The following is a 5,821-nucleotide window of genomic DNA, read 5'->3' on the forward strand; positions in this document are numbered from 1 at the left end:
CACATGTGGCTCTCTCTGAGGTTTCTACATATTTTTACCCTGTTAAAAGGGTTTTTTGTAGTTTTTCCTTACTCTTGCTGAGGGTTAAGGACAGAGGATGTCACACCCTGTTAAAGCCCTATGAGATGAATTGTAATTTGTGAATATGGGCTATACAAATAAAATTTGATTGATTGATTGATAAAGAAGCCAGCTGGTACGTTTAGACCATGTACAGATCTCCGAAAGGTGAATCAGGTGACCAAGCCAGACTTTTTTCCACTCCCACGTATGGAGGACTGTGGACCAGGTTGGCTCTGCTAAGTTTTTCAGTAAGTTTCACCTACTTAAAGGCCACTGGCAGGTTCCTTTAACTTCCAGAGCTAAGGAGATTGCCTCCTTCATTACATCCAGTGGTTTGTATTCATATACCGTTATGCCATTTGGGTTACGAAATGCCCCAGCCATCTTTCAGCGCCTAATGAACAAGGTGGTGTCAGGATTGTTTGGCTGCGCTGTGTATTTGGATGACGTGGTGATTTACAGTGACACCTGGGAGAATCATCTTCAGCGCATTCAGGCCCTGTTTGACCGTCTGACCTGGGCTCGTCTGACCATTAATCTGGCCAAATGTGAGTTTGCTAAGGCAACAGTAACATACCTGGGAAAAGTAGTTGGCCAAGGGCAGGTGCGCCCAGTAAGACTCAAGTATTGGCAGTTGATCAGTTTCCGGTTCCGGCAACCAAGAAAGAGCTCTCTCGTTTCTTGGGTATGATGGGGTACTATCGTGGGTTTTGTAGAGACTTTTCCACAGTGGTTGCCCCTCTCACTTCTCTTCTTAGCCCAAAGGTTAAGTTTGAGTGGTCTCTCGCTTGTCAGGAAGCTTTTGAGTCTGCCAAGACGTTGTTGTGTTCTGCCACTGTCCTTGCAGCCCCACAGATGGACCAGCCATTCGTGCTGTATACTGATGCTGGTAAGGTGGGAGCTGGTGCTGTGCTGATGCAGACTAACAAAAGCGGTGTTGACTGCCCAGTGAGTTTCTTCTCTAAAAAGTTCAATTCACACCAGCTGAACTACTCTATTATGGAAAAAGAAGCACTGGCACTCATCTGGGCAATAAAACACTTTGAGGTTTATGTGGGGGGTGGAGTAAGACCTTTAGTGGTGTACACTGACCATAATCCCCTAACCTTTCTCCACTCACTCCAAAACCCAAATCAAAGACTTATAAGGTGTCTTTTCCTACAGCCGTATCATTTGAATATACGGCATGTAAAAGGGACTGAAAATGCGGTGGCCGATGCCATGTCCCGGGCTATGACTGCAAGTTAACATTAATAAAGCTATTTGTGTTCAATTAAAATCGGTATTATATTATATCAGTATTATATGTTGCTTTAGTTTTTCAACAGGTATTTGTCGTAACATTTTTGGGGATCAAAAGGAGGACCCCCATTTTAAGGGAGGGGGTGTGACGACCCTCATTCTACCTGTCTGTGTGCCTTGCTCAGAGCTGGTAGGTGGAGCTTCAGCCACTTACCTGCCCACCTGGGTGGGCCGTCCCAGAGAGTATAAAGGACTGCTCTTCTGGGAGTCTCTCTCTCTCTCAGCAGGGCCTGCTTCAACAGCCTGATCCTTTATCCTTTTGTCTCAGTAAAATAAATTCTATTTGATTTAAAGCTGTGTGGATCTCCCTTTTTGTTGCCAGCCTTGAACCAGGTGGTAAAAATCTCCAGTTCAGCTCTGGCTTCTCTTTCTCTCTGTGGGGCTTCTTGCAGACCACCTGCACTCGCCTGCTTTGATTTACTTTCCTGTGAAACAAAACAGTTATTACTCATGTGCTTTTGAAGCTGAACCAATTTAACTGTTGTTACCTTGTAGCGTCTTCTTCTCAGAAGCCAATCTGTAAATTGCCCGTTTCAGGCGGATCACTTCATCGGTTTCCTTATGCTGCTTGGAGATGACAGCCTGATGAGCAAGGTCTTTCTCACGTAGAGCATCCTGAAGCTCATATTGTAGCTGTCTTTTGCAGGTTGTGTAGACCGTTTGTTAACTCATGTGAAAGTATCCGCTCTTCCGGCTTAAATTCAATTTAGAGATTGTTGTGTGCACTGCTCATGTACCTGGTCTTGGACATTCAAGGCGGTTTGGAAGCCTACGCCCCCGCTTGTTCAATAATCTGCCTTCCTTGACCATATCTCCCTTAACCTGAAGACATGTACTTCTTGTGGTACTTTCTTTTTAAAGACCAGAACCAATTTGAGCAGCTCTCTTCGTTTCTTTTTCAAAAGCAGATGCAGTGTGTTTGCTTTGCTCTTCCAAGACAGCCCTTTGTACCTTTTCCTGTTTTAGGGCACCTTCAGGTTGGGCCTATCTTGTCTTGCTCTATGATGGCGCTTAGCAATCGTAGCTTGATTCATGGAGATGATATGATATCAAAGTCATAGGTTTACTTTTCTGGCAGACTATGTTTCCAACCAGCTGCATCCAGGGTCCAGCTGAGCTCGGCTCACCTCCTCTTGCTTTCAACTTCCTTTAAGTTCCCTGTTATAGGCTAACTTTTGCAAAAAAAAAATCAACATCCCATCTGTCCATCTGTCCGTCTGGACCTTTCTTTGCTCTTTCCCTCTTTACTTATCGTAGAGTTGTTTTTTTTTAGGGAACAATCTTTATTGCTAAAGTCATGGTAACATACAGTATATTCAAACCAAAAGACATTATCAACAGTTCAGAACAGTTGATATCGTGTTGCATTTTAACTGCATGAAGCATCAGGACCAATCAATGGTAATGAAAAGCCTGATGAAAAAACTAAGTTATTCTACAAGATAGTATGAAATCAGCTGCCAAAGAGAAGTCTACAGGTAAAGAAAAACCCAGCTATATCCACACAAAATCTAAACTATGACCAACTAACAGTGTAACAACATCAGTATCAACAGTGTATTCAAATCCAAGAAAGAATAGTTGTGAAAGTATCAGTTAAAAAAATATATCAAAATCTTTGGAGAAGTCAAAACGGTTTTCTTGGTTATATCAAACTAAATCTCAACTACTTTCTTCGCCTCTTTGTTCTTCCTCACTTCTTCAAGCTTCTTCTCCTTGAACTTCTCGTTGAGAGCTGCCATCCGGGCGCTGCGGTTCTCCTCATAAGTTTCCATCTGCTGATTTAGTTTCTCTTCCACCATCTTGCTAAAGTTGCCGGTTCCCTCGATGGCCTTCTGGACGACTTCCTTCCCGTGCTCTCGTTTCTCAGCCAAGTGTTTCAGCACATCAGCCTTGTAGCTGTTGCGTCACTCTTCAGCAGCCTCCAGCTTCTTCTTAATATCATCGATGGACATATCTTTCCTTTTAAGAGGGGACAGTGGACATTCCACCTTGGCGTCGGGAGTTGAAGGGCTCAGGATGACCTCAAACGCCTGAACTGAATTACGCTTGTTCAGCTGTTTCACTTGGATATCTCCACAGATTTCCATTTCAGCAGAAGGTGTTGTCTTTAATAACACGTCTAGTGCTTCAGCGTGTAGAATCCTCCTTCAGCTCAATTTCTGTTTCAGACCCACAGACCGCCAACATATGCACCTTCCAGTAGCAGCAGTTTAGTTGGTAGCTGCCGGTGTCTGTGTCCGGCTGTGGACTGCTCGGTGGAAGGGGTCAGTTTGGCTGTAGGTGAGGTTGTTGGGTATGACAGTGTGTTCATGATGCTAAAACAGAGTGAGGAAGAATTAAACTTAGTCTTTGATGAGCAAGGTCCTTCTCATGTAGAGCATCCTCAAGTTCATCTTGTAGCTTCTTGTTCTCAGAAGCCAGACGTTGGTTTTCCTGAGTTAGACGGATCAGTTCCTTCTCTGTCCATCTGCTGCTGGGAGCCTCCAGCCTCATCACCCCTCTGGAGTTTGCAGTTCTTTGCCTTCATGTGCTGAATCTCCTCTGGCAGACGGTCAGTTTGAGCTTGTTCTCGCTTCAAGTTCATCTCCAGTGCAGCTCTGGCTTCGCTTTCTCTCTGTGGGGCTTCTTGCAGACCACCTGCACTCACCTGCTTTGATTTACTTTACAGTTATTACTCATGTGCTTTTGAAGCTGAACCAATTTAACAAAATTGTAGGTGAATTATCTTATACATTTCACACAGAATTATTAAGATAGTCAATTATTGAAATGGAGTCAATAATACTTCAAGTACACAAACTGACATTAACACTGGAGTTTCTCTAGTCTGACACTGCAAGCAGTTTATCTGAATATCTGAATACTCTAAAAAAAGAGTAGGAGCCAGAGCTTTTAGCCATCAAGCCCCTCGGCTGTGGAATAATCTACCACTTTCAGTTCGGGAGGCAGTCACCATCTTTTCATTTAAGAGTAGACTCAAAACCTTCCTTTTTGATAAAGCTTATAGTTAGAGCTAATTAGTGCGCCAGAACGTTACTTGTTCTATTTTATGACACATGACACACGGAGCTTCTCTTTCCAGCTTCTCCTTCCTCTTCTCCATCCCTATCCCCCTTCCCCGGAATCCCTTTGCTTTATCACCCGCAGATCCAGGGCCTCTGTGGCCGCACCATGGATTTCGGTTTGTGGATCGTACACCGGGGGTCGCGGTGGTGGATCCATTGTGGCGGATTCTGGGCTGATCGTGGTGCTGGTGGCGGACCCTGTGTCGCGTTGGCATTGGGCACGGGCGGTGGACCAGGACCGCGGTGGTGGCTTGTGATGGGTCCTGGTGGGCGGCGGTGGACGGTGACTGAGGACTGGAGTGGCGTCTGGTCTGGATGGTGGATCGTGGTCTAGATGGTTGCTGAGCATGGACTGTGCTTGCAGCGGGACTGCTTGGCATGTCATGTTGGGGTTGTCCTTCGGGATGTCTACCCTCATCAAATGCTGCTAGAGACTTTGATTATTGATGATGTTTTCCTGCACGTGGCATCTATTGCACTTCTGTCCGTCCTGGGAGAGGGTTCCCTCACATGTGGCTCTCTCTGAGGTTTCTACATATTTTTACCCTGTTAAAAGGGTTTTTAGTAGTTTTTCCTTACTCTTGCTGAGGGTTAAGGACAGAGGATGTCACACCCTGTTAAAGCCCTATGAGATGAATTGTAATTTGTGAATATGGGCTATACAAATAAAATTTGATTGATTGATGGATTGATTGAATATACTTGATATTGAATCACACATTGCATAAAGTGACACCCGATGAGAGGGCTGATGTTACCGCGTCGCTGGCTCCGATGCTCTCAGCGTATTTTTAAAAGATGCTCGAGGGTTGGATAAATATTGTCCATGTTTAGTTTTTCTAAAGCGCCGGGCAGTGCTAATAATATCACCCGTTGATCCAGTTGTATTCAAGCATATACTTACTTTTTGCTCCAACATTAAGCAACAGCGTCCCAACATTAGTCTTTTTTAGTGTTGTCTTTATACACCATGTTCTGAGGATCATACAATTCACTGTACTTCTTCACTTCAATTATTAATTTAATGTCATCCATGTTGAAGAACTTCTCCGCTGTTTCCTCCATTAAATGTCGGGTGTCAAGGGTAAATTACGTATTCTCCACTCAAGCCTATGTGGCTCTCACTCTGCTGAATCACCGTGGTGCAGAGTTCATATGTATTTTTCAGATCAGGGTTAGGGTTAGAGCGATGACCGCCATGTTTTTTGTTTTCACGAAGAGATAGAAGCACATGTCACGTGTCCCCAGCCTCCTGACTCATTATTACGTGGAATTCATACGAATTCTAGTGCATTACTTTGAGTAAGAGTTTCTACGAAATTTTGATGAGACCAGCTCAAAAATTGGGGAATGCTCCATAAGGACAGACTGAAGAACTGTGACTCTCT

General features: G+C 44.3%; 1 pseudogene; it reads right to left on the reverse strand.

Annotated features, from left to right (window-relative positions):
* Window positions 1-3,020: 3,020 nt before the first annotated feature.
* LOC128439040 (stathmin-like) lies at window positions 3,021-3,501 on the reverse strand (annotated as a pseudogene).
* Between the last annotated feature and the right edge of the window lie 2,320 nt (window positions 3,502-5,821).

This window comes from Pleuronectes platessa, chromosome 4, assembly GCF_947347685.1.
Source record: "Pleuronectes platessa chromosome 4, fPlePla1.1, whole genome shotgun sequence".
Classification (NCBI taxonomy): domain Eukaryota; kingdom Metazoa; phylum Chordata; class Actinopteri; order Pleuronectiformes; family Pleuronectidae; genus Pleuronectes; species Pleuronectes platessa.